General features: G+C 44.2%; 1 pseudogene; it reads right to left on the bottom strand.

Moving 5' to 3' along the window:
* Positions 1-1,145: 1,145 nt before the first annotated feature.
* Positions 1,146-3,820, bottom strand: LOC128120022 (dnaJ homolog subfamily C member 7-like; annotated as a pseudogene).
* Positions 3,821-16,476: the final 12,656 nt, after the last annotated feature.

Below are 16,476 nucleotides of genomic sequence, written 5' to 3'. Positions count from 1 at the left end.
AAAAATCCTTTTGAGACAAAGTCCATTTATTCAACTTGGCTGGCCTGCAACTCACTCTATAAGCCAGGCTGGCTGCAAATTGACCTCTGTCTCTCGAGTGCTAGGATCAAAGGTATGCCTCCCCATGCTCAGTAAAAACGTATTTTTGATAAATGATAGTGAATCAAGTATTCTTAAGGAGCTATGAAGGGGAAGGGAATTTAGGTAAAAAGTAGAAGACAAGATGTAATGAAGAGCGGAAAGGAATACAATTAAAAAAAAATGAAGAGTTACCAAAACATTCATTCAGTGAAAAAAAAAGAAAAAAAACAACAGCAAAAACAAAACCATGGACTATAAATAAGTTAAAAAGTAAATATATTTGAAATTATGATTTTTAAAAGGAGATAAAATGCAAATCACCAATAGCAAGAGTAAAAATGAAGCATTATTAGAGACCCTACAGTTTAGAGCAATAACAAGTAGCTATCACAGTTAATGTTATACTGGCCAACAACTTAGATGAAATTGAAATAGTTCCACTAAAACCACATTTTTTTTTGGTAGATAGGGTATTGTATGGTTCTGTATGTGTTACAGACATTATATTTATAATTTGAAATTTAAATTTAAACTATAATTTAAAATATCTACGCCCAGATAGTTTACCTAATAAAATTTCCCAAATAGTTAAGAAATAACACCAACTCCATAGGAACTGACAAACAATAGCAAAGCTCTTACAATTGCTGTGCCCACCTCGCTTTCCTTTGGTTCTCAGCCTCTATCTGAAAGCAAAAGAAACAGAATTTTTATAGCCTTCTAGAAAAAATCTGAGTTCCATGGGCAATGACTATGTAAATCTTACTCATCGGTGTTTGCAAAATACTCCACACTTTCATGATTTCTGAACTCAATCTTTTCTTTTCTTTTTTTAATTTTTTTTTTTTTTTTTGGTTTTTCAAAACAGGGTTTCTCTGTGTAGCTTTGCGCCTTTTCCTGGAACTCACTCGGTAGCCCAGGCTGGCCTCGAACTCACAGAGATCCACCTGGCTCTGCCTCCCCAGTGCTGGGATTAAAGGCGTGCGCCACCACCGCCCTGCTTAATTTTCTTTTTTCACAAAGTTAAACAATACAACAAAAACTCACAAGCTGCCTCCCTGTCTACCCCTGGCTTCTCTCCCCTCCCCAGTCCTCAACGCTGGCTCCCTTTCCTTCACCCCACTCATACAGACACGGGGCACCCAAATGAGAAAATGAAACTGCTCCAAGTACACGGGGACATGATGGAGGAGGTGAACCGTCCACATTCATGGTTAAACTGAGCAAGTCTGCATTTTCTGGGTTCTGAGTAGTTGCCCTTCATTATCCAAACTGAAAGAAGAAATTCCCTGGGCCAGATGCTTCAAAGCTGAAGCCCCCAGGGCCACCGAAGAATGCCTTGAAGATGTTGTTTGCATCAACATCGCCTATGTTCATGCCCTCCTCATCCAGGTCCTGCCCACTGTTGTAACGAGTCCTTTTCTTGGGATCAGAGAAGATGGTAAAGGCCTCTCCTACTTCCTTGAACTTCTTTTCTTCCTCCTTCTGAACCTCGGCGCTGGCCCCACTGTGCCGATCTGGATGGTGCATCAGGGTCCGTTTCCGGTAAGCTTTCTTGATCTTGTCCTCAGAGGCATTCTTGTCAACTCCCAGGATCTTGTAGTAATCTTTCCTCTTGCTCTCCTTCAGTTCCAGCTGTGCATTCTTAAGGAGCTGTTCGTGTTCTTTTGTTTTCTCCATCTGATACACTTTTTCCTGGTCCCGTCCAGCTTCTTCATACTGCTCTGTGTCGATGTAACACTGAGCTCTTCTCAAACAGGCTTTTATGAGGTGTCATGGAGCTTCATCACATTTGTACAGTCATCTATGGCATCATCTAGTTTCCTAAGCTTAGAGTTAACCGCACCCCGATTACAGCAGAGTTCAGCATTTGTTTTTATGTTGTTGGGGACTATTCTCAAGGCTTCTGTGTACAGTTCATATGCTAGCTTGTAATTTCCTTCCTTAAATTGCGTTATACCCGTCTTCTTTCTTGGCTTTCAGGGCCTTGGCATTTCTGCAAGCAGCACAAGCCTTCTCGTGGTCAGGAGCCATCCAGAGAGCCTGCACAAAAAACAGAACGGCCTTCTCAATACAATCTTCATAATAAAGGCCAAGACCAGGGACATACAGAGCATCGGCCTTGGTGGAATCCATGCACAAAATGTCACTGGCCACAAACTGTGCTTCTGGGTATCAACCCAGCATTGCTAAACATTCTGCTTTGAGGATTTTGTATCAATGACAGGCAGGGGCGGATTCTAGGGCAGGGTCCATGCAGAAAACAACCTTCCGGAAATCTCATTTTTCGAAATCCACTTCTGCTATTTTCTCATACTCCACGACCGCATTGGCGTTCTTGAACTCCTGTTGTGCCTGGGCATTTTTATGATCCTGTTCTAGGGCTCTTTGGAAACTGCGACATGCTGCCCTTGCATTCCCAAGTGAGAAGTGGCATTTTCCTTCTCTCGGAGGTGTCCCCGGACAAAACTGTCATCCAGTCTCACCGACTGCCGTGCATCTCCGAGAGCTTCCCGGAACCGTCCAAACATCATCCATGTGGCTGCCCGATTACCATAATAGCTTGCATTTTGGAGGCACGTATCTATGGCTTTTGTGTAATAGTTATAAGCTTCACTGTAGTCCTTGTTGTTCCTTGAAGGATTCTGTGCCCCTCTTGGCTTCTTCGTCCTCCAGCAGTTCAGGTTCGGTCCCCGCCGTTACCACATCGCACTCCGAGGTCGCCGCCATCTTACCGCCGGGACCGAACTCAATCTTTTCTAACGCTTTCATTCAAAACCCATTGTTTGCCTTGGACTCGGGAAGAGTCCGTCAAACGTCAATGTATGATCAAAGCTTCCAGGGCCTATCACGCCTGAGTTTCTCTTAGTGACAACCAACGTTTTGTTTCCTTCTTTCTTCAGTGCTTTGGAATCAGGCCTTTCCGGAACAGAAAACACTGGTCAGACCACGTGTCCCCAACCTGAGTGTGGTTTCATATGATAGACTCCGATTAAAATTCATGTCGCAAATGGGAAACGTCTGAATAAGTAACTGCAATGACAGCGGAGGAAGCCTGCTTTTCATTCTGCCCTTCCTCGGAAATACAAAGAGCCCCGGTTAGATGAAACCCTGTAGATGAATTTTTTATCACGGCTATTTGATGTAGTTCCAGCTTACATCAAACACAGGAAGCATCCAAAGCCCCTTGAGTTGCAATGACCGAGGTGACCCTGTTCAGGGACTCCGGGGACCGAAAAAGAGTCACAGGAAGACTATCTCAACATCTAAGGGCTTTGCCACCTGCCTCGTGGTGAGGGACCTGTCACTATGGGCTCTCTTCCTCTACTCTTTTCTCTCAACTGCAGAAAGCTGAGTTTATTAGACCCCCAGACATCTGGTTTCTCAGTCAAGGGCCGTTTTCTGATGTACTACTGGCATTCCACTACCTTGTTTATAGAATACGTCACTGTAACTGAGGTGCCTCAGGACTCAGCCAGCACCTTTAAGTACATGGTCCTGCTCTCCAACCCCCACCCCATCCAGCTGTTTGTGGCTGTCCTTTGCACAGACTTAAATGCTGTATTCAAGTCCTTATGATGTTTGTTTTGTTCTCTTTTTTTTTTTCCTTCTGTGTACTTGAAGAATCATAAATGGACTGTTTTAAGCAGGGTTCTGGGGACTGAGCACACCAAAATGAAGAAGACAGTATTTGTGGGTCCAGGGATGTAGCTCAGTAACAGAGTGCCCAGCCTGTGTGAGGCTCTGGGTCTCATCCCAAGTGCAAAAGAAAAAAAAAAAAGCAATCAAAACAATGTCTAAAAGACAGAGTTCTTGCCCTCAGGAGCCCAGAACCACATTTGAGTATGGAGTCCATGCATGAATGTGGGTGGTAAGTGGATGTGTAAGTATTGTTTGTTTTCACGTGACAATAATACCACATTGTCAATTTGAAATTTGCTGAGAGCAGATTTTAAGTGTTTCATCACAAAACACACACACACACACACACACACAAATGCTGACAGTGGATCATAATGAGTCTCACATTCTGACTGTAATAATCATAACACAGTGCATCAAATCACACTGTGCACCTTAAATATGGCCATAACTTTTACTTGTCAATCAAATATTTTAAAATATAAAAAGAGAATAAAGATGTAGAGGAGACAGAAAGGAGGGAATACATGTAAAGTGAGAAATGGAAGAAAATTTCAAAGAGTTGAAAATTATTATTTTTATTATTGTTCATGTTACCCATGAATGACCTGTCCCTGGAAAGCAGTTCTGGTCCTACCCTCTTGTCTTTTAGAAGCAGGCATCACTACTCCTTTGTGGTCATCTTAATGGACGTTCTCATATTGAGCCAATAATCAGCCGTATTTATTTATTGAGCTGAGCGTTCAGTGAGCAATAAGAGTGACGAGCATCATGTGGTTCAATATTGTCCCACTGGAAATTGTCTCACTGCAGTTGGTTCTTCCCCAGAAGCCCATGTGTTCCTTTCTGCTTCTCAGTCTCATCCCGGAAGTGACGGGCAGTACCTCTGTGCTCTGCACCATGCATGTACTGTCTAGATTCTCTGCTCTAGTGACCTGTGCTGAGATCAACACCTCTTTCCTGTCCAAGCCTCTCCATTAGCCATCTATGGAGTAATGTAGGTTTTAACACACTGTATTGGAATGATTCATTTTTTAAAAAAAATTTGTTGTCATGTCTGGAAATTGTTTAGATTCAGTAACTCAAGAATGGGTGGTAGAATTCGGGTGATGGTGTGGGTTATTCTAATGTCTGTGTTGTTATCAGTGCCTGAGAATGATGGGTCGGGTCTCCAAAGGGGCTCTTGAGATCCTTTCTTCCTTCTCTGCTCCTCAAGAAGTACAGTGCTTAATCCAACTCTTCAACTTTCCTGGCAAATTGCGATGTTGTAGTGTGATCAGAAAGAACAAGAGAGACATGGCCACTTTGGGAGACTATGACAGAAATGATGTGGGACCTTGAAGTGGTGGCGGAGGTAGGCCTCATCAACCCACAACACACTCTAGCTCTATTAAAATTAAGGAAAGCAAGTGTCATGCTCATTTCTAGTGTCAAAGGAGAGGATGAATATGGATTTCTGTCCGTCTCTTGGGAGCTGAATTACTTCATAATCGCTTCAAAGACTTCATCCAACACATGCTAAGAAGGTTGGTCAGGAGAGAAAGTCCCCTCAGTGAACAAGAGCTGCTGACTCAAAGGGGGACAGTGTGTGTGGCATGTGTGTGCAGATGAGTGTGTCTTACTTTTTAAAGGCACATCGAGCTCGCGTCAGTAGAGAAGGAAGAAAGGAGAGTAAGTAGAAATGCTGGATCGTAAATATTTCCCAGGTGTGTGGGGCCGAAGAGGGACGCAGAACTGAGCACTGCATTTGGAGACCCCACCATCCAGTTCAGGAGCGTCCTGCAGCAGAGCTCCTATTACTACGTGCTTGAGAGAATGGACCTCGGTGTGAAGCTGCTTGGGTTTACAATGTTTGTGATTGTGAACAAGTTGCTTAATCTTGGTATCTCAGTGTCTTCATTCCAATTAAATTCACTTAAATCAATTAGACTAATTTAATCAATGCATAGCGCAAAGCGGAGTGTTTGGCTTCTGGTGAGCGTCAGTGAGCTTTAAGTGCTATTTGCTATTATTCTTGTAAGGAAACCAACCTCCCAAAGGGGAATAGGAAGATTCTTTACATCTCTATCGTTTGACGCACGGCGTACCGTATGCTCGGGGTTAAGCATGCTAGTCTCTCCAGAAAATGATGTGTGTGCGTATGCATTACAGGACTCTCATCTGTCATTCCAAAATATCTCTTTGCAATCACTTTAACTACATAACGAACCTAAAATTTAAAAAAAAAAAAATTAAGTGTAAATTCTGCTGAGGCACCACATTGACTGTTGAGGATAAATGACTGGCAGTGGTGTGGAGAATGTAACTGCTGGGTGGACCTCCTGCCCTGTTCAGCTTCTCTGCAGGCTGGAACGCTCTTTGTGGAGTTGAGACATTGGGCTGGTAGCTGTTAGGGGGTCACTGTGGGTTGTCAGCTCTGGGTAGACTTTCTCAGCAGCTAGCTAAAACTCTGTGTTTTCACTCCTTTAAACTAATAAATGAGCAGACAAAAGACGGAAATCAGAGGAAAAGTTCATGTGCCCCAGAAAAAGGGAGGAAGAAAAGTTCAGGAAACGCGTTCTGCAGGCTAGACCCTTTCTAGGAACCATAGATTACTGTCTCTGCAGGCACCGTGGGAAACAGCCCCCTTCTTATTTGTGTCCCTGTCGCAGACATTTCTTTACTGTTAATTTTTTTTTAGTTTTTATTTTCAGAGGTCCCTCTCCTCGCTCTCTGTGAGTATTTAGTTACCAAACACTGTGTCTTCACAGATCTATCTGTTAGAGATGCTGACAGGTCACCATCTCGAGTCCGTCTGTATCACCTAGTGTCCAGACACGAACAAGGGAAAACCTCCCCAATGGAAGCTGTTGGGAAGGCTACTGGGAGAGTCTGAGAAAGAATTCCCCCTTCTCTGTGAAGTCAGGCCGCTCTGCGGGGCTGTGTCCGCAGGATGGCTGGCCATGTGGGTTCTGTGAGCACAGGAGGGGCAGTTGTGAGATCCAGCATGCATACTCCCCTGGGACCATTGTACGAGTCAGAGGAAAGTGTTGTGCTGAATGATTAGGAAACCTTTCCACACCTGCACGCAGAGTGAGGGGCAGAGAGAGCAGACTGTCTTCTAGGATGAAGAAAAGGTGTATCTCTTCCAAACAACACACACACACACACACACACACACACACTCATATACATATACACACACAGTAACACACATACACACAGTCACATATCTGTACACACAGACATACACACACACCCGCATGGACATACAGACAGACATACATATACTCACACATATATACACACAGACACATAGACACACAAAGACCTACACACAGAGACATATACACACACACTAACACATATACACATATACACACACATGCGTACAGTCACATATCCATACACACATACATACACACATAGACATACACACACACATAGACACACAGACACATATACACAGACACTAACACACATACACAGAGAGACACACATATCAGCTTCTGCCTTTGAGCTGGTGTGTTAGTCTACTTACACAGAAATCATTGCAGTTTTCCCATTACTTTGTTGTTTCAACCAGCTCTATTTTTTCCACATTCATTTTGAATTCTGACTCTTTAATTCTTCTTCCTTTCTATCTTCCTCCAACAAGATGAGAAGTCTACACACTCTAAAACTCTTTAAACAGTCTCCCTGCTTTTCCCCACCTCAACCCTACATATAGTCAACAATATCCAGAAATTTAATTATGAAGCTGGGTGTGGCCACATGCCTGTAACCCCAGCATTTAGGAGGCTGAGGTAGGAGGGTCAGCCTGGACTACATACTGAGTTCCGAGTCAGCCTGGGCTATGGTGTGTGTCCACTTCAAAGACAAGAAGATGGGAGGACTTATTGGGCAGGGGCTCAGTGGGAGGGTGATAAAGAGATGAGGGCTGGGGAGATGTTAAAATACCACGTCACCGTGTGTGTGGTGGCTGCTTCCTTTCCAATTTAAAATCCCCTTTAAAAATTTCAGTGAAATCGGAATCAAAGGGTTGAACTCCTCGGTGAAATATCTTTCTTAACACAACCAGGGTCTTTAAATACCTCTGCCTCAGCTCTTCCCTGTGATACCTCTTTAAAAGCCGGTCCTAGGGTGAGTCAGTGTGACCATCCTTCAAGACCTCCCATGCCTGAGAATTTGTTTTCATTCCCATATCTGAATAACAGCCAGGTCTAGAATCTCCCCGCTAAGGCTGGAAGGTTCTCTCAATTGCCCATTTTGTTTTTTTTAAAATTCTCATCTTCAGATTGAATTTTAGATCATTTCTTCAGTTCTTGTTCCCAAGTCATTACTCTTTTCTCCCTGTACTTGTGTGTTGTAGACACTGAATCCATTTATTGAATTAATTTCAACTACTGAGATTTCCATCTGTAGAAGCTCTGTTTTATTTCTCTCAGAATCATACTTTCCAGAGTGTTCTATTTACTAAAAACTGTTGAATATGTTTTTTTTGATGTTGTGATTCTTGTGACTGTGGTATCTGGGGTCACTGAGGTCTTGGTCTGTGGTCTGTGGTTCCTTAGTCTTGTGGGTTATTTATTTGTTTGTTTGTTTTGTTTTGTTCTTACTGGAAGTTGCCTGGGTTTTATAGGGTGAACATCTCTGAGGTTCTTCCAACGTGAGTTTATGCTTGCTATCTCCTAACTGAGGGCACTAAAAGCCTGGTCCCCCGTAAACTAAATTTTTACTTTGAGGTTCTTAGAGCACCCAGTTGGGATGAATTTGTGCTCATTTTTATATGACTGGCTTGTATGAGTGATTTCCCAAGGGAATGTTTTTCTCTGTCCCTTCTACTTTTTAAAAAACTTATTATTCTCTCATACAATACATCCAAGCCACATTTCTCCCCTCACCCTCCCTGCCACCCCCCCTTCTCTCCAGATCCACACCCCCTTTGTTTCCTTTCAGTAAAGAGCAGGCCTCCCAGGGATATCCACCTAATATGGCGTGAGAAAGTACAGTAAGACTAGGCACATATCCTCACATCAAGCCTGGACAAGGCAACCCAGTAGGAGGAAAAGGGTCCCAAGAGCAGGCAAACGAGTCCCCCACTCCCACTGTTAGGAGTCTCACAAAAACACAAGCTAACAACCATAACATGTATGCAGAGGACCTGGTGCAGACCCATGTGGGCTCTGTGATTGCCACTGGAGTCTCTATGAGCCCTGCTTAGTTGTTTCTGATGGCTGTATTCTCCTGGTGTGCTTGACCCCTCTATCTCCGACAATCTTCTTTCCTCTCCTCTGGGGGGGTTCCCTGAACTCCAAGATCTCCATCTGGTTCTCTCTACTTAGCACCAGTGTTTGGAAGCAATTGTTTGCCTCAGAATAACACACACACACACACACACACACACACACACACACACACACACACACACACACAGTGTGCAGGTGCATTTGAAGTGTTTTTGCTTGTCTCAAAGTTTTATCTGAGTGGCTGCAGTGGAAGTCTGAGGCAGGTGTTTTAACTTTGCCGGGTCATTTTATTTGATTGTATTTGTAGTGGGATCTTGATGAGGTATATACCCCACCCTCAAACTTGGTTTTAAAGTGTTGTATGCCTGGAAATTGTTTATGTTTAGCATATACATTTCTTGTGGTTTAAGTGTTTGTTCTGGAGGGCCAGATTTTATTTTTTTAAAAGGTACTTGATTTTGTGTGTGTGTGTGTGTAGGTCAGAGGACACTTTTAGAAATCAATTATCTTTTTCTACCATGGGTTCCAAGGAATGAACTCAGGTCATGAAGCTTATATGACAAGTGTTCTTACCCACCGAGTCATCTCACTGGTCTAAGAGGCCTGATTTTTACACCAAATTGAAGGGGGTGGGGTGGGGAAGTAACGGTTGACCATTGTGTAGCACTGCTGGATCATTTTGTAGATGTACACACAATGATATTTAAAGCAGGCAACTCAGTTTAGAAACTGTGGAAAGTCTAGTGTGGAAGGCTCTTCCTGGATATGAGTAAGACGATATCTTTGTGGGATTGGAGCATTTAAAAAAAAAAAAAAAAAAACTAAACAGGACACTTCCTTGAACGGAAAAAGAATGGCTTGGGCAGTCTCAGTCAGTATCCAGGAAGAGGCCCGGGAAGAATTGGGTCATGTTCAGGGAGAAGTAGTGATGAATTCTTATCACTCAGGCTTGTTATTTTTTTCTTTATTTTGTCTGAGCAGTAATAACCATAATTATTTTGTACTTTAACACTCAACTAAGTTACATATCTAGACAAAAAAATTAACATACTTTATAAGCACATTCAAATCTACTCTATCAACAGCATGGGTTTAATGAGTCTTTTTGTTGCCATCTTGACATTCATCCCATTTGGTTTTGATGCTTCCCTCAGCTCCCAGGAATATTGCTGTGATACCTCCAGGAATTTCCGGTACTTTAGATCTAGAGAGAAAGAATTCTTTTTTCAGACAGCTGAGGATAAAGTAGTTAGTTGGGTCTCAGGTTGGTTCAGAGTTGAGCCACTGAGTCTCACTCTGTAGTCCAGACTTGGACTCCATGATTCTCCTGTCTCAGCCACCCAAGCACTGGGGTCACGTGTGTGCAGCACACTCCCATCTTCAAGTGGACTTTCATGGAGAACTCAGTGCTCAGTTTCTCCTCCCTGAAAGGCACTTTTTAAATTTGCTTGGCTAACTGCACACAACCTGCTGCTCCATCCCTATGAATGACTTAGCATGTGGTGATTATTAATATGTTTTTTTCTATTGATATTCTCTCTCTCTCTCTCTCTCTCTCTCTCTCTCTCTCTCTCTCTCTCTTTCTCCCTCTCTTGGTTTTTTGAGACAGAGTTTCTCTGTAGTTTTGGAGCCTGTCCTGGATCTCACTCTGTAGACCAGGCTGGCCTCAAACCCATAGAGATCTGCCTGGCTCTGCCTCCCGAGTGCTGGGATTAAAGGCATGTGCCACCACTGCCGGCTAGAAATCTGTTTTGATGTTGCCAAAATAAGGGTGTGGCCTTACGTTGACTTCTGCCTACACAAGAATTGCCTGAGTGACCCACCAAGATGAGAAGATGACTACCATGACACCGGAGTATCTCTAGATTTTGCATTTATGTATGGACAATTTAGTTTATGGATGTTTGGGTCCATGGAATGAATAAAATCAAAAACATTTTAGGTAAATTGGCCCAGAGCCTGAATGTTCAAGCTGTGAATATCCCGACTCTGCTATAGTGAGGATCATAAATTTGGATGGGAAAACACTGATAATTATGAACTTCTAACCAGACTGCACAGGATCTAACTGAAATTGAACATTTATTTAACTTGCAAAATTCAGTGCATCCATTAGCTGATGCTACTTTTAAAGACCCACAAAAGTCTCAATGCACACAGCGGCCGCATTTCTCCCTGTGGGCCAGCTGGAATGCTGTGGCCGATCTCCACCAAACATTGGTGGCTCGTCTCTTGCAGCGTGAGCTCAGTGGGCTGGCTTTGCCTTTTGCTATGGTTTTGTAGATCCACTGAGCAGTTTTCTGCCAAGTGTTTCTCCTCCTCCTTAGACCAGTGGACTAGTATGGACACACTTTCCTCAAGGAAAGGGAAGCATACTGAGAGTGTGAAGGCCCTCAAGGTGTCTAAAGGTCCGGGTTCAGTACTGTCCCATGGCCACTACTGCCCATATTCTTCTGTCCAGAGCAAGTCACATGGCTGACTATGGACCCTGGGGGTGGGAGAGGACATTTCGTGTTTCGTGAGAGGAACCGCATAGTCATAAAGTAAAATCCATCATGGCAAGGGCAACACATACAATCCAGAGAAAGGAAAAAGTTTAGTAGTTGCCAGCAGACAGAAGAGGGTGGTATAGCACAGAGGACATTCAGGATAGGAAAATGGCTCTGTAGGATCCTCTAATGAGGGATGCATGCATTGGTCCAAATCCATCTACTATAGAGCACCAAGAATGAATCCTAATGTAAATGATGGACTGAGGAATAGATGGGGAATAATGATGTGTCGATGTGATGTGGGCTCATCAGATGCACCAAATGTATCCCCCTAGTGGGAGGTATTGATAATGGGGAGGCTGTATGTTTATGTGGCTGTGTGTGGGGGGTCAGGGAATATGTAATATTTACCTCTCAAAAGTGCTATGAACCTAAAATGGTTCTAAAAGAATAAAATTCTGAAAACAAACAAACGAACCAAAACAAAAGCTGAAACACAGGAGAGGTGAAATTTGGGGCCGTTGACCACAGACGCCTGCCGCCGACATGTGAGTGGGATAAGTGACTTTGTCGCTAAAGGAAACCACGTATACTTTGATGTCAAATTACAGTTGTTTCAGACGTCTCAAGCTCCTGCCGTGGCTTATCATTACCTGGAATGACTTAGGATAACAATAAGTTCCAATAACAACCAAACCCACAGATCAAGTTCAGGGATCAAAGGCCGCCTAGCTGTGGGGTGTTCAGTGACGTAGCTCTTCAGAAACCAAATAGCTCTCTGCTTTGGTGATCTAAATACCAAACACCGAGTTTGAACCAAATATACCAAATATCCGTGTTGCTTTCCAGCATTCCCTGATCAGTGTCTGCTTACTTAATGTACCAATGAAGAATCCCATGGGCTAGCAGAACACATTTGTTGTATTTTAATATGTTGCCAACTATACTTTGATATAGATTTTCTGTGATATCCTTTATTTTTCATGTTTTAAGCCATTATCCTGACCAAGGGCTCCATAGACTCTACCAAAGGGCCACAGGCTTCCAACAGGGCCCATTTAAGGTACTTCTCTCTGTACCTATTTCTATCTAGCTCCTCCCAGAGGCTCTCTGTAAACACACCCAGATGCTTCAGTCAGGCTCTGGGCTCTGGAGAGAAAGGTCTCTGATCCTATGGGAGCCAGAATATTTATTCAGAGGACAGGAACATGGCTGGCTCCTCCTCTCTATCCACTTTGATGGGAGGCTGGAAGAAGGGATGATGGAGACCCCTGACCCTCTGTCCCCTACCTCTCCTCCTAGGTCGTCTTAGAGACATCATTCTATAAAGACTTGGGCTTTTATGAAGGAAGGGGACCATTTTGGCTTTGGACCACTGCATCTCTTTCAATCGCCGAGTGGTCAGTTTTCCCAGTGGGAATTTTGTCTACTCTCAATTCCACGGGGGTGACGTCACTAAGTGGCAACAGTCCTCTCTCCTGTAGAACTGACAGAGCCCCCAGGCACCTCCTTGAGGCAGAGGTCTAGGCTCCAGCCAATATGGATGCCACGGGCCTGGCACATCAGCTCTGCACCATTTGCCAATTCTCTACTCAGGCTGTTTCCACCTTCCCTCCGGAAGGGAGTGCCAGCGTCCTCCTGACTCCCTGAGAGGCTGCCTTATCAACATGCTGTTGTGTTTCCCCTCTGGGTAGACTATTTCCATTGAAAGCGTGGAGACTATTTGAACATGGAGACGTGACCCAACATTAGACGTTTTTGTAAGTCAGACAAACAGGAAGACAGTCGAATGTGACAAAGAACAGAGACTCTGGCGTGACAAGCTGCTCCAATCCTGGGATTGAATGCCTAGTCCTTGGGTAAGTAGCCAAGGAACGTTAAGATGCAGACTTATGCTGGCACGATGATATGGGGCAACTTTTTTTTTTTCCCCCAAATACTATCGTATTGTAGGCATCTGTCTGGCCGTTACCACCGATGGGAAATATCAAAGGAAAAGGACAGCCAGACCTCTGCTGTGCCGGCTACGTAACCTCAAAGCAACAGCTGAACTTTTTCACCAGACTCCTCTGGGTCTTGGAAGGCACACTAAATACTTCGCTGCCTGGCAACAGGAAGATGGAAAACACATCTTTTGATTAATTAAAAGCAAAAGGTTGGAACTCTGTACCTTTCCATTCTTTAATTAACAAAGCCCACAGGCCACACGAGGAAGTAATAACACTCATTACGTTGTGATGAGTGTTAAGTCAGGAGGGGCTCCGGGCAGGATGCCCTCCAAGCCTTCCCTGAGATGTGCCACAGTGTAGACAGATCCTCACTTGCTGGAGACCTGGAGCTCACCAGCCAGGACACGCGCTCCTCCAGTATACTTCCTCTTGCAAAAGAGAGAAAAGGCCCCGAAACAAAGGCTTATATTTTAATTATGCCCCAGCATCTTTCCTGGAATTTCCTTTATTGAAAGAACACCTCCTTTGATTTCTATCTACTGGTGTTATTCTTTGGAACAACAAAAAAAAAAAGTTGGATCCCCTGCGGGCAGAACTGTCTTGTTTGACTGATCAAAAGCCATGTCAGCTGACTTGCAAACTAACAAATTATTTTCTTATTGTCTCTTAAACCTCTCCGGAAGCACCTTTTGAAGAGGACCTCCAGTCCGCCTGCTTTGCTGAGCACCCTTCATGCCTGTGGGTGGTCTAAGGGAATTCAAAGAAATAACAAACCCCCCTCTCATCTGAAGATGGAAGCCCACGCTACCCCAACCCCACCGCTTGGTCCAGCGTCTGCAGCTCTAGTGTTCAGAATCTGAGGGGCTCTCACTGTCTGGGTTATCAAGGCAGGACTGAAATCTGTTAGTCAGATCGTGAATGTGAGCTTAACTGTGTTTGCTGTACCCCGGGAGATATAGCCCACTCAGTCAAGTGTTGCTATGTATATGAGTCAGGGTTCTCCATAGGAACTGTGATATCGGAGAAACTGGGAATGCTTAAGGGATGTTACAAAGGATCTACTTCCTGCCTGCAAAATATGCTAGGGCAACGGTGGCACAGAACATGTGGGAGTAGCCAACCAATGTCTGATCTAAGGCCCACTCCATGAGAAGGACCCCGCCCCCAGCCCCGCCACACACACACACACACACACACACACACACACACACACACACACACACACACACCTGACACTGCCTGGGTAACCAAGAACCAGAGACTGGATAGCCCAGAGACCTATAGGGTAAAACCAAACACTACTGGTCAAAAACCAAACCCAACCAAAATCCAAAACTAAAAATCAAAGCAAAACAAAAACCAGTAAGATTACTCCTAGTGCTAGCCTGTTATACTCATGGATCAGTGCCTTATCTGGTCACCATCAGAGAGGCTTCCTCTGGCAGCAGGTGGGAACAGGTGCAGAGACCCACAGCTAGGCATCATGGGGAAGAGGGTCTAAGTTGGAGGACTCCATCAAATCCCTCTGCTCAGAGCTCAGGCATCCCTGGGGAAGAGGTGGAAAGAGTGTAAGAGCCAGAAGGGATGGCGAACACCAGGAGAACAAGGCCCTCTTAATCAGTTAAGCAAGGCACTTACGAACTCACGGAGATCGAAGCAGTGAGCACAAGACCTACCTACATGGGTCTGCACCAGGTCCTCTGCGTGTGTGTATTATAGCTATTAGCTTAGGATTTTTATGGGACTCCTGACTGTGAGAAAGAGCGGGTCTCTGACTCTTGTGTCTGCTCTTGTGGCTTCTTTTCCTCCTGTTGGGTTGCCTTGTCCAACTTTGACATGATAGGTTATGCTTCATCGTACTATATTTTATTTTGTCTTATTTGTTTGTTATCTCTTAGAAGCCTGTTCTTTTCTAACGAGAGATAGAAAGGGAGTGGATCTGGAGAGGAGGGGAAGGAAGGGCAGGGGGGAGGAACTGGGAGGAGTAGAGGGGGGAAACTATAATCAGGATATATTGTATGGAAAAAAATCTATTTGCAATGAAAGAAAACAAAGGGAAAAATTAAAAAGGATCTATTAAACTTGCTTAGGAAATGCCACGTTCACGAAGTAAAATTTAGCTAAAGGAACCCTCCCTGCCTCTAATAGAACTCAAGAGTGGGTGTCATACATTCCCAGACTGGTAGGGAGGAAAAATATGTGCTTTCAGTCAACACAGTTGAAAGTTTAGGGTCACTGACAATATGCTTCTGTCAAGATTCATCCACTAAGATTGGGCCAATTAGGTCCTATGCCAAAGTCAGAGAGCGTGCCTCGATAGGATGTTCAAAGGGGGCGCACCGGGTAATGTCACCACTAAGTCCTGCCTCTCTTAGGAGGAGGAACATAATTCTGCCAAGCGGGCAGGATGACTCTGGGTAGCAGCTACCCCAAAAGAGCAACACTGGTCTACTTAATGACAGGACAGCATCTTGGGCATGTGACCCTTGACACTTTCATGAGGTTTAGAGGTAACTGAGGTGGCATCTCTGCTTCGTACATCTCCCATTTGTCCAAAGCAGCCAAGCTTGCAGTTTGTGTCTCCGTAGGACATGTTTAATTGTTCAAAGTGTAACTTGGGGCTGGGACCTAAAAGAAATGGACAGGTGACAGTGTGTGCAAAATGTTATATATCACTCAAAATGTTATATATAAAAGTTGATGTAAGCTGTCAAGAATTTCTGTGTGGGCTGGCATCAGCCAGCACCGCATGGGGACCATTAAAAAAGCTTTTCCCTAATTCCTTGAGTGTTTGGTGTGTATTTTCGTGTGTGTGTGTGTGTGTGTGTGTGTGTGTGTGTGTGTGTGTGTGTGTGAACCTGCTGCATCCATAGGATGGATGCAATAAATGTATATATATATTACAAATGGGATTTATTAGACTGGCTTGCACTGTATGGTCTGGGTAGTTCATCCAATAACAACTGCCTTTGACTGGTGGCTGCTTTCGCCATCCCAGCCTGGCACTGAAGGCCTGTAGGATTCCTGGACAGATGAACTTGCCAGCAAGATGCAAAGTCAAGCAGGCAGAACGCAAAGGCTTTT

This window comes from Peromyscus californicus, unplaced genomic scaffold (assembly GCF_007827085.1).
Source record: "Peromyscus californicus insignis strain IS unplaced genomic scaffold, ASM782708v3 Scaffold_24__1_contigs__length_46423439, whole genome shotgun sequence".
NCBI lineage: Eukaryota > Metazoa > Chordata > Mammalia > Rodentia > Cricetidae > Peromyscus > Peromyscus californicus.
Note: the sequence above shows the minus strand (reverse complement) of the source record. Positions and strands in the feature narration are given on the sequence as shown.